Raw genomic sequence first — 13,776 nt, 5'->3', positions numbered from 1 at the left:
TAACCAAATTCAGGCGGCCCAACTTGAAGCCATGAAACCTGAAAATGTGACGGGTGAATCCCTTAGAGGAATGGACAAGAACTTAGAAGCCAAGGGTGACGGAGCCTTATACTTCATGAATCGGATTTGGACACCGAAACACGGTGGTTTCCGAGACCTAGTCATGACCGAGGCGCACAACACTCGGTATTCCGTCCACCCAGGTTCAGATAAGATGTATCTGGATCTTAAAAAGCTATACTGGTGGCCTAATATGAAAGCAGAGATTGCTACCTTCGTAAGTAAATGCCTTACTTGCGCAAAGGTAAAGGTCGAGTACCAGAAGCCCTCTGGTTTACTGCAACAACCAGAGATCCCAGAATGGAAGTGGGAGCGGATCACTATGGATTTCATAACCAAGTTGCCCAAGACAACGGGTGGACTTGATACCATATGGGTCATCGTTGATAGATTGACCAAGTCTGCACACTTCCTGCCTATCAAGGAAACCGACAAGATGGATAAACTTACAAGAACATACATTAGGGAAATCGTACGACTACATGGTGTGCCTATATCCATTATCTCCGATCGAGATAGTAGGTTCACCTCAAGATTTTGGCAATCACTGCAACATTCCCTAGGAACAAGGCTGGACATGAGCACAACCTACCATCCACAGACAGACGGACAAAGTGAGAGGACAATCCAGACTTTAGAAGATATGTTGCGTGCTTGTGTAATTGACTTTGGAAAAGCGTGGGATACTCATTTACCCCTCGTCGAATTTTCCTACAACAACAGTTATCACACGAGCATAAAAGGAGCACCATTTGAAGCTCTCTACGGTCGAAAGTGCAGATCCCCTCTGTGCTGGGCTGAGGTGGGTGATACCCAATTAGCTAGAGGGCAAGCTTCCGACAGTACTCTCACTGGCCCGGAAATCATTCGGGAAACGACAGAGAAGATCGTTCAGATTCGTGAACGATTGAAAGCCTCTAGAGACCGACAAAAGAGCTACGCTGATAAACGCAGAAAACCTTTGGAATTTCAGGTGGGAGACCGAGTCCTTCTCAAAGTCTTACCCTGGAAGGGCTTAATACGCTTCGGTAAGCGCGGGAAGCTTAATCCTAGGTACATAGGGCCTTTCGAGATTCTCGCAAGAGTCGGCCCCGTAGCTTACAAACTTGATCTACCCGACACACTTCGTAACATACATTCTACATTCCACATATCTAACTTGAAAAAGTGTCTGTCCGACGAGACTCTCGTAATCCCACTCGACGAGATCGAGATCAACGAGAGCCTCAACTTCGTGGAAGAACCTGTAGAGATCATGGACCGTGAGGTCAAACAGACGAAGCAAAGCCGTATCCCTATCGTGAAGGTTCGCTGGAACGCCAAGCGAGGACCAGAATTCACTTGGGAACGCGAGGATCAGATGAAACTGAAACATCCTCATTTCTTCGCTTAGTTATTTGTAACTTCTTATTTGCTTAAATTCCAATTTCGGGACGAAATTCCTTCTAACGGGGGGATGATGTGACAACCCGAAATTTTCATTTGTACGAACATCATCTATTCAATAGAAGCTAGTCCAATTTCTATAAATTTCAGACTTGTCCGAACAAGTTTGTGTACATTAGGGTTTACGTTTCTGGACATATCCGGAGAATGGATGCTCCTATGATCGTGAAACTTGAACATTGTAAGTTTCACAATGTTATAGTCCGACTTCTGGAATAAAAATATTTTCTGTGAAAATATTCCAGGACTATAAATAGATTTCTGAATTTAATTAATTCATTATTCTCAATTCCAACTAGAGAAAAGCCAATTCTCTCTAACGGATCTTCGGGTTTTCATCCCGGATTGTGAGTCTACTTTCCTAAACGTGTTTTAGTACTTGTTATATGCTTTATAACATCATTTATATGTCCAAAACACAAGATCCGCGAGTTTACCGCCCAAGAACGTTCTTGGGGAGTAAACTCCAAAACAGAGCCAAATGGCTTCCTAGTCCCGATTCGTTGTTAGACAACTTGTTTAGGGGTTAGGGTATGATCTTTATGGACCAAAAAGCAGCCAAGAAACACAAGTTATTGGAGTTTACGGCCAAGGAACTTTCTTGGGCCGTAAACCCCTTTTTAAGGGACAAACATGCCCTAACTTGCCTCCTTGTGCCTTAAGACTTTAACCACTAGTTCTTGTGCTTGTTTTGGACTTGAAAACACTCCCAAATGAAAGAGTTTTAGGAGTTTACGGCCAAGGAAAGGATCTTGGGCCGTAAACCCCTCTTCCTTAAGTAAAAATCATTCCAAGCACACCTAAGGCCTTAAGACAATTTACCTTGCATACTTGGGACTAGAATGGAGAGTAGAACACATCAAGAACACTCCTTGAAAGGAGTTTACGGCCAATGAACATATCTTGGGCCGTAAACTCCAAGTGATGCCCTAAATGTGTGCATCTTGTCCCCATAAGCCTTAGATAAATTCATGGAAGCCATCCTTGATGTTTAAGAGCCTCAAATCAATTTAAATCCAAGAGTTTACAGCCGTAAACTCTAGGGTGAATGCCTTTAGGCCGTAAACTCCCATATGGAGTTTTCAAGAGCCTTACACTACTTCATATGTTATTCCAACAAAGCTAGGAGTGAGCTAGGACCAAAATAGCACCACAAAACACCCTAAACAACCCTTTGAGGAGTTCACGGCCATAAACCCATGAGTTTACGGCCATAAACTCCAAGGTGTGGGGTTTTTTGGGTGGTGAACTCCTATGCAAGGTCATTTGATGTTTCAAAACCGTTTGCCTTGTCCCGTAGCAACTTAGATGCAACCATTTGAACCTTAAACACTCATAAGAGTGTTTACATGTTCCTAATTGTATTAACTTACTTTGTTAAGTTGTTATGTGGCTAATTAGTTATATATATGCTTATTATATGATAACTAGGCTCGAACGTGTGAACAAGTCTCCGTTTGACACTCAGCACGGTACCCGATACCTCAATTCAAACGACTCAGCACAAGTGAGTTCATACCCCTTGAATCAACCTTTGAAATGATTTTAAATGTTTTAAACACTTTATGGGGGGGGGGGGGGGGGAATACAAGTCAAATACTTATAGTTATTGCCTCAATCACATGTGATTGCCTTTAATCACATGTGATTAATAACTAGGAAAACAACGATTTTTACCAATGTTCAAACTGTTTATCAAACTGATTCACTTCAAATGTTTTACAAACTCTTTTTACTTATCAAATGCTTTTATTAAACTTTGTTCTACTTATTATAAATTGCATGCCCATATATGTATATATATATATATATATATATATATATATATATATATATATATATATATATATAAGTAATGTTTAAAGGGCTTACGAAAGCCATCCGCCCTATTTCCTTTTCGCGCACTGAGATGTGGTCTGGTGGGACTTCGGGTGACCATCCGGAAGTCATTTCAACATTAATTATATATAATATATACATGTATAGACATAAAAGTACTTCCATATTCATATTTATCAGTACATCAATATTTAGTTACCATCGGGGTAACACAGTACAATACATATACAATGATGCTAGAAACAATACATATACAATGATGCTAGAAACAATACATATACAATGATACTAGAAACAATACATATACATATACTAGAAACAATACATATACATATACTAGAAACAATACATATACAATGATGCTAGAAACAATACATATACATATACTAGAACGAGAAACAGTACATATACATGAATACTTTATTATTGTGATTTAAATCGGAGCATGACTTAACTGTCATGGCTCGAGTTGTAGCCAGAATTCTCTTGAAGGGAGAGCGTTGAGTTTGTGTATAGATCTATACTGGATTGACAATCCTACACCTTGCTGCTAGCTACAGCCGGACCTGCAGGTCTGCGGGTGCCAAACGTCATTCCGTTATTACGACCATTCATTTGTCGTTGTTACTAGTCGATAGTATGGTGCAATTTATCACGTAATGCCTTAATATAAATCCGGTTTAAGGTAGTTAGTACCACAGTAGTTCTTATAATACAAGGCTACAGTACTACATTAATTTACCCATTACATATTTTTAGTGATAACCTCACTTAAACGTTTATGTACAAACTATATTTTGTTAAATGATAGTTACATTTGGGAAATTACACACTTTTACATCAAATGAACATACAAAACAGTTAAGCCTTGGTAGAAGGCTTCTTTAATAGAAAATATAGGTTTTTCTGAGAGATTCAAACTTTTACAAATAGTCGCAAACTTTTACATACATTTTACAAACTTATACTTGATACATGTTCAAACATTTTTGAATGACAAATACAGACACTAAAATACTTATGAACTCACCAGCTTAATGCTGATAAACTCTTTCAAAATAACTTGTATTCTCAGGTCATCAGTAGACAGGTACCGAGACCAGCTTTTGAGAAGATGGAGCGCATTCAAGACTCATCTTATTATTTTGATATACGTTATTTTTGGTGTCTATAATGTACAGAACACGCTTGTATTAAAATTATATATTTAATGCAATGGATGATGTTGTTAGCTTATTTACATTTACTGTGTTGTGATACTTACATGACGTCCTCCGCCCCAGAACGTTTCCGCCGTTCTTGGTTTTGGGGTGTGACAATTAGCCTTTCGACCCATGAGTTAGAGAGAGTGAGAGAAAGACATGTAAACACTTCTATATAAGGTGGGTTTAATCCACTTGTAGAGGTGTGCTTGAGAGGTGTAAAAGTGAGTGTGTAAGTGTGTGTTATTTATGTAGATATAAATCTATGTCCCTTTTTGTAACATCATACATATTCAATACATATCTTAAACACCAAAATCACCGTGCTCATTGTGCAATCTTTAATTCTACATGCCAAACCATGTTCTTTATGTCGCTACAATTGGTATCAGAGTGGGTCTTCAATGATCAACGTAATGTGTTGAAGAACAATTCTCGGTTTGGCAACATATGTCACAATTGGAGCATTTTTGGTGAGTATTTCTCTATGATCTCTCTTAATCTTGTTGAATTGTACGTTAAGTTTTTTTAATTTTTGATCGTTTTAACTAAATTGGATCGAACTTGTTTCAAACCCCATTGGTGATCCAATCAATTTTTTGTTGATCAAAGCCCAATCCAATCTCATATTCGTTTGTTTGATTTGATTCTCAAATTGTGATTGTTCATTTGAATCAACCTTTAAGCCTAAAATCAATTTTTAATTCATACTATTCATGTCCACTTTTTAGCCCATAAGTCATTGGATCTGATATACTCACTGTTTGATCCCAATGATTCGTTAAATCCATTCAATTAAAGTGTTGTTTTCTGTTGTTCGTCATATGTATATTCACTTGTTTCCTATGCTTTTGACTCGATTTTTTTTATGTTTTTGAGTTTCGGTTTTGTTTCAATGTTTCTGATTAATTGATTAGAGTTTATTCTTGAATCTAGACTTGTGAATCGGTTGGATAAGAGTTGTTTAATTATAAATCGATGATAATCAAGTAAATGTCAATCAATTCTTTGATTTGGATGAAATTGATCAAGCAAAATCAAATTTTCTGGGTTTGATATGAATATTGAGGATAGATTCATGGATTTGGGTTTATCGATTGATGAATTGAAGAGTCAAAACAAACATGCTATATAGCTATACAAGAGGATAGAAGCTTTCAAATACCTGCCTAGAAACCCATGAACCACTTTGATGTCATGAAGATAGGTTCACTGTTAAACAAAAAAAATTACACTGATTAATAAATTCATATTAACATATAATAATTCACCCAATAAAAAGATATCTTTATAGTATCATATTTTTTCTCCAAATATATTACATTTGAAACATACTTCTTATCAAACTCTTCCTTTGACTTTTACTTAAAATTCAACAGGGTGATATTACATTTGGTCTTCTTCAATTGCTTTCAAAAGACAAGTCATCAACTTATTCTAGTTCTTTTTTCAACTTTTGAAACCTATGTTTGAGATCTATAATAATATTCTCGATAAAAAAAACAAGCTATTTGCACAAGAACAAATATATGTTAATAAATGAATATATATATATATATATATATATATATATATATATATATATATAGCGGTATGGAGTGACCATCTCATATGAGAGGTCTGGAGTTCAAGTCTCGGTGGAGACATAGGTGGTTATTTAGGAGTAGATTAGTTAGTTTGCCGTTTCAAAATATATATATATATATATATATATATATATATATATATATATATATATATATATGTATATATTCATTAATGAACATAGGTACATTCATAAATGCATAACAAATAAAGTTTAGGAAGAATTAAACATATAATAAAGTAACACCTCACTCCTCAGGTGGTTCGGGTTCTAAAATAACCGCACATGCATCTACCAAATCCCATTGCAGAAATTTCATAACCCTCATGCAAATGTATGTTTTTGATATTCCATGATGAGATTACAAGATGATTACATGGGAATGATAATTTGGGAATGTATGTGTAATAAAGATAAACAAAGTACAAAGTATATTGATCCAAGAAACTTAATAAATGTATATAACATATCAATGATTTAATAAATAAATATAATAAAGTTATTAAAAATATAATATCGTTAAAATGGTGATGAGACCGATGAATGAACAGTTTGACTCGTCTATTTTCCAGCTAGTTTTGCAACTACTTAAACATCAAAGTATGAAATTGCACCAATCAATCCATGATATATCGACTTACCCTAAAATTGAAGGAATAATGGTGGTTTTGCAAGTATCACCTGGATAGGTCTCGCTAAGTGTATTCACAAATCGCAAAACAAAATTTATCTTGAACATCATGTTATCCTCTTGATAACCAATGGTGTAATCATAAATGTCACTAGTAAGAAATTTTTGTTTTTTGAATTCACTAATACAACATAGATAAATCGGGTCTTTATGCGAGCAACTTTGAACAACGTGAATATCTTGACCTCCATTACGCAACCTAGAGTTCTCATGCACTTTCTCAGCAGTGAACTGGATATAACCATCTTCTAAAACAATACTCATTGTGTTTGGATCCAAATAATAAACATGATAATATCCTAATGTGTAACAGACACCAGTAGCTCGAAATTCAAGTAATGAACCAAGACCCATACCTTAACAACATGTAACATCCCAAAAGTATGATAATAATTTCCATTTTAAAATCAATAGTTTCAATCATCAAATTGTTCCAAAGCATTCACAATGTACAAAATCAAAATTACCAGAGTAATAATATCCAAAAAGTGCGGAAATCATGAGGGGAGGATGTTGTCCCATCACGCTGGACTCTTCCCCTTTATACCGGAAGTACCTAAAACGATAAATATAAACTGTAAGCATGAGGTTTAGTGAGTCCCCCCAAAGAACCACAAACCCAAACATACAACTCGTCCTAGCCCTGGGGTATATTTCAACCTAGTAAATAAATATGGGCCCGTCCTAGGGCTTCGCTCTAGGGTATATTTCAACCCGAACATACCATAATAGGCCCCACCCTAGGATGTATTTCAACTCGACATACAATAGTGGGTTAAAATACCCAAAATACCCCCAAGTCAAACTTAGTCAACTCCTGGTCAAAGTCAAAAGTCAACTGAGTCAACCGGATCAACTCAGCTGAGTACGATGGACGTACTTAAATCGTACGCACGATGTACTTTGCATTGACCAAAAGGCGTGGAGCGGACCACATACGTATAGCATACCACTTTGTACGCACGACGTACGTGTCTGCCACTTTTTGTTCCTAATAGGGCTTAATCCCTTAAGCAATTCCGTCCAAAATCCAGATCTAGTCCCCAAATGATGTCCTTAACCATAAAGTTTCCAACTTTATGATCTTGCATGGCTATTAAGTGCTCATATCCAAAAAACTTAACTTCTTAACGCATTAAGACATCCATAACTCATACATGGAAGGGAAACTGTTAGGGTACAAAGTTATTCATGTTTGACTTCGTAATGTGTTGACTTTTGTAAAACCCACTTGCATGTGGTGCATTAGCCTTTCGACCCATGAGTTAGAGAGAGTGAGAGAAAGACATGTAAACACTTCTATATAAGGTGGGTTTAATCCACTTGTAGAGGTGTGCTTGAGAGGTGTAAAAGTGAGTGTGTAAGTGTGTGTTATTTATGTAGATATAGATCTATGTCCCTTTTTGTAACATCATACATATTCAATACATATCTTAAACACCGAAATCACCGTGCTCATTGTGCAATCTTTAATTCTACATGCCAAACCATGTTCTTTATGTCACTACAATTGGTATCAGATTGGGTCTTCTATGATCAACGTAATGTGTTGAAGAACAATTCTCGGTTTGGCAACATATGATCTCTCTTAATCTTTTTGAATTGTACGTTACGTTTTTTTAATTTTTGATCGTTTTAACTAAATTGGATCGAACTTGTTTCAAACCCCATTGGTGATCCAATCAATTTTTTGTTGATCAAAGCCCAATCCAATCTCATATTCGTTTGTTTGATTTGATTCTCAAATTGTGATTGCTCATTTGAATCAACCTTTAAGCCTAAAATCAATTTTTAATTCATACTATTCATGTCCACTTTTTAGCCCATAAGTCATTGGATCCGATATACTCACTGTTTGAGCCCAATGATTCGTTAAATCCATTCAATTAAAGTGTTGTTTTCCGTTGTTCGTCATATGTATATTCACTTGTTTCCTATGCTTTTGACTCGATTTTTTTATGTTTTTGAGTTTCGGTTTTGTTTCAATGTTTCTGATTAATTGATTAGAGTTTATTCTTGAATCTAGACTTGTGAATCGGTTGGATAAGAGTTGTTTAATTATAAATCGATGATAATCAAGTAAATGTCAATCAATTCTTTGATTTGGATGAAATTGATCAAGAAAAATCAATTTTTCTCGGTTTGATATGAATATTGAGGATAGATTCATGGATTTTGGTTTATCGATTGATGAATTGAAGAGTCAAAACAAACATACAATGTTGTTTTTCTTGGTTCAACTTGTACGCATGCTTTACTGAGTTGTACAATTGGTTCATCATCGTTTTGTTCTTCAGTTCCGATTTCACTTCGTTGTTCCTAATCATCAATGATAAATTGAAATCAAGTTTTGATGATGTTGAATTCATGTTCGTTGTATGACTTTCTATTTTGATTGATCTTACTTTGAATTGATTGAAAGTCGAATTTATCATGGTCCACTAGAAACCGGTTGGAATCAATGTCAATTGTACCATTTGGAATTGAAATTTCGTTGTTAGATTGGAGTTGTCTGTGTAATCGAAAAGTCGATGGCCACTGACTATAAAACGAAGCGAACATACGGATTGCTTTGAAGTCGATGATTGCTAACTTGATTTCAAAATATTTTGGAGTCAAAGAAAGATCGTTTGGGTATCGATGATTGATAGCGAATAGATGATGAAAAATCAACTTTAATTTCGAAGAGTTGGTGATGTGAAATAAAGATCGACTGTTGATTGGAATGAAAGTCCCTTAATTGAAGTCAAAATCGAAAATGGTTCAAGTGAAATGTGATTTGGAGCCCATAAACGAATTGATGAAAGTCACGAATCGATGAATTTCCATGATTAACAAATATCGAGTGGTTGATTTTGTGTTGATTTGGGTTGTGAATGAATAATCAAAGCTGATTTTGTAACTGAAGTGTTTGTATTTGGGAAGTCAACAATTGAATGAAATGTTAATATAGATGATCTTGGGAAGAACTGATTATAACGAAATGTTGATTCAGAGATTAAATACAAATGGTTCAGAGGAGATTAAGAGGCTTTGGATGCCTTCAACTTCGTTAATCATAATGAAAAGTTTTCGTTAAAATGGTGTCGACGTTTGTGAATTGAAACTAACGAAAGGGAAGAAAGAAATATTCGTGTCTCTATGTACTAATTTTGTTAGATTGAAGAAGGAAACATGAAGTTTCGAAAATAGTCTCTGCACTTTCGAATGTTTAACACCTTTTACAAATATTCGAAAGACAATATAAGCTTCGACAAGTTTGTAAAGAAAAAAAAAGGAAAAAGGAAAACGTTTCGAAAAGCGTCCCTGAACTTTCAAATATGTGGCAACTTCGACAAATGGATTAACTTTCGACATTTTAACAGTTTTCACCCAACTTCGAAAATTGGATGAAGTTTCGATATTTTGGCAATTGATACCCAATTTCGAAATTTGGAACTACTTTCGAAAACTGGGGTATTTTTCGAATGTTTGGAGGACAAATGGGAGAATTGTTGAAATTAGTCCCTGAAGTTTCAAAAATACAGCTGTTCATACCCAAATTCAAAAAGGACTGATTTTGCTGAGAAATTGAAGAAAATGCATTTTAGGCCCCTACAGTTTATGCAAATTGACACTTTCTACCCAGCTTCGGAAAAGGGGGAGAGTTTTGCATTTTTGTCTGTTTTAGGCGCACTGGGTCACTACAGAATTTTGAAATTGACAATTTCTACCTATTTTTGAGAAATTTTGTCAAAGGCGGTCCGTAAACGAAGCTAAAAATTGAAGATTTTTTTGGGTTTTCCGGATGAAAGCACAAAGTTTATGCCACATGTTAAGGGGGAGTTTTGACACGAAAAATTCCGAATAGAGCACGTTCTCTTTCCTTGATGGTTTGATAATCAAACTTCGATCATAAAAGGGGTAGAAATTTATATGGAAATTCGAACTTGAAAATTTCATATTATGTGGATTTGAAGACCGAAGTGACCTTGAATTTTTTAAGCTTATGAAATGAGGCAATTGGAAGTTCGAAAGTGATTTATTTTCGAAATGGGTTTTGTTTTATTGAAGGTTTTTAGGGTGTGTTTTTATGCTCAACATTTGGGTGATTATTTGGAGTTTGAGAAGCTCTTGATCATTCGTTGATGCTTGGTTTGTATGGTCTCACATCTGAGAGCCAAAATTGAAGAATTATGGAAGAATTGAAGATTTGAAGTTCATTTCGATATGTGTCACTCTTGAGGCTAGAATCGGTTGCTCGATTTTGGAAGAATTGAAGTGGGTCATCCATTCTTAACTTTGAGGGGGAGAATGTTAAGATGCAAAGTTATTCATGTTTGACTTTGTAATGTGTTGAATTTTGTAAAACCCACTTGCATGTGGTGCATTAGCCTTTTGACCCATGAGTTCGAGAGAGTAAGAGAGAGATATGTAAACACCTATATATAAGGTGGGTTTAGTCAATTTGTAGAGGTGTGCTTGAGAGGTGTAAAAGTGAGTGTGTAAGTGTATGTTATTTATGTAGATATGGATCTATGTCTCTTTTTGTAACACCATACATATTCAATACATCACTTGAACACCCAAATCACCATGTTCATTGTGCAATATATAATTCTGCATGTCAAACCATGTTCTTTATGTCACTACATAAACAACATCCAAGCTTGAATTTTTATGACTTAATACATCCTGAAACATCTGAAAAGACAACTAAAAGGTCCCGAAGTATTCCATATTTATAAGGATCAAATTTAGGGATAAAAAGGTGCAAAATCCTAAGCTTGAACAAGATCTAAAGAAATGTACATGAAGGTTGGAGCTTTCTACCACCAAAAGATATACAAGGTCGAGTAGTTGTTGGATCCAAAGGCTTGAGAAGAAAACCACTACTTTGATGATCTTTCTTCACAAACAAGAATATACAAAACTCACTCAAAAGCTACAAATCTCACTCTCAGGCTAGGGTTTCGATCGTAGGGTTTAGAGGGATGGAGGCTGGAGTTACGAAATCATAAAAGTCCACTAATATGTCCATATATATATATATATATGTGTGTGTGTGTGTGTGTGTGTGTGTGTATTATTTTAATATATTTAAACTATATTTTGGTTATTTGCAATGATATTTGGTACTTATTGAGTTAAAGTATATTTTACAACCAAATATGATATTCTTGAGCAAAATGGACCAAAACCGACAAAAGTTGGAACCTGGAAGGATTGGAGTTGAGTTGGGAGCTTAATGAAGATTAAAAGAGAAGAAAATTAAGTTAATTTGAAGTTCACAACATGAACCATTACTGCTCACGATGTGAGTATATATTATTCCAGAAGATAAATATGTGGAATGTAACTTCCTTATCGAACACGAATTATATTGAGCTCACGACATGATCCATTACTACTCATGACGTGAGACGCGATATTTAGAAACTATAAGTACTCCTTCACCTATCAACTTTGGGAAGGTTGGCTGTATTTTTTGGAGAGCTAATCGATTTTAAAGGCCAGAGAGTTGTGAAAAATAACCATTTGGAAGAGAGAACAATAGGAAATTGAAGATTTGAATATCACACATCACATTTGGTTTGCATAAGTTTAACAATGCCGAATTCCTATGTTTTTTAATGCTTACTTTTTGCTATGAATAAATAATCATTAGCTTTTCATTTAATGTAGTTGAACCCTATTACTATATGTTAGTTCTAGCTTATATTTGGATTTTATGAAGTTGGTTAATGCATGTGTTTGATTATCATTACCTAGCATGTTAAAGCTTGCATCTTTATTGCTTAGATTCAAGTTAAGTGTAGTTTAATGACCATTTGAATTGCATGAACTTTTTTACCTAGTAGTTTATGATCATTAAGTTGCTAGAGCTAGGATTAATCACATCTTAGATTAAGTAATTAAGATAACAACTTTAATTGTGTTGGAGAGCATTAATTTGATCATAATTGTGTTCAACATAGATACATCTTACATAGCCCAATTATCATTAATAATTAATTTTGTGTTTGCTTTTGTATGATTATTATATAGTAGTCCATGAATTTGTGAAAATATTAGGAGATCAGACCAAGAATGCTAATTACATCTAAATTGGTAACCAACTAAATAAAGCCATGCTTAGAAACTACACATAGGAAAATGGAAGTGTCTTCTAAATCTTGTACATTTCTAGTTTTGTTTTAGCAGGAATTATGGGGGACATGATGATCATGTCAATGGATGAGTACAAGCGATATATAAGGCACGAAAACAGATGGGGTCTTGATCCACCAAAAATCCCAACCACTACAAAGTTCGAACTACCTGGATACATTCTTAGCATGCTAAAGGAACTACCTTTTTATGGGAAAGAGCACGGGGATGCCTATGAGCACATAAAAGAGGTGGTGGAGATCTTACATTATTTTAATGCACTAAACGTAAGTAGAGATGCGGTAATGCTACAACTTTTACCGCTCACATAGAAGGGTGAAGCTAAGGAATGGTTAAAATCACTTCCCTTTTGGAGAAATCATGACATGGGCTTATTTTAAGACTGAGTTCATAAACCAATTTAGCCCTCCTTCGAAAGTGGCAAAGCTTAAAAGAAACATACAAAATTTTCAACAATTAGAGGGGGAGTCACTATATGAAGCTTAGGAACATTACAAGAGATTGTTACAACATTGCCCTCAACATGACTTTAATGTGTAACAAGAAATCTCGATATTTTATGATGGAGTAATTTCCAACTTCTAAACTTGCAAGGTCCCATGATAAGGAAAGACCCGACAATGAATAAAGCTTTGATTGAAGAATTTGCTAAGCATTCAAGAGAGTATCACAACTCAAATGAGGATGTCACCAAAGAAAAATCAAGTAAATATGGAGGTCAAGATGATATCAGTGTGGCAATTGCAAAGCTCGATGCAATGGACGAAAAGATGACAAAATTCAGTGGATCATATCAAGATAGA

General features: G+C 35.3%; 1 non-coding gene across 1 annotated transcript; it reads right to left on the bottom strand.

Moving 5' to 3' along the window:
* Nucleotides 1-13,396: 13,396 nt before the first annotated feature.
* LOC145013560 (small nucleolar RNA R71) lies at nucleotides 13,397-13,503 on the bottom strand. The gene has a single exon (XR_013665110.1). It is a non-coding gene; the product is annotated as a small nucleolar RNA R71 (small nucleolar RNA).
* Between the last annotated feature and the right edge of the window lie 273 nt (nucleotides 13,504-13,776).

Source organism: Lactuca saligna, chromosome 8 (assembly GCF_052625555.1).
Source record: "Lactuca saligna cultivar CGN05327 chromosome 8, ASM5262555v1, whole genome shotgun sequence".
Classification (NCBI taxonomy): Eukaryota; Viridiplantae; Streptophyta; class Magnoliopsida; order Asterales; family Asteraceae; genus Lactuca; species Lactuca saligna.
Note: the sequence above shows the minus strand (reverse complement) of the source record. Positions and strands in the feature narration are given on the sequence as shown.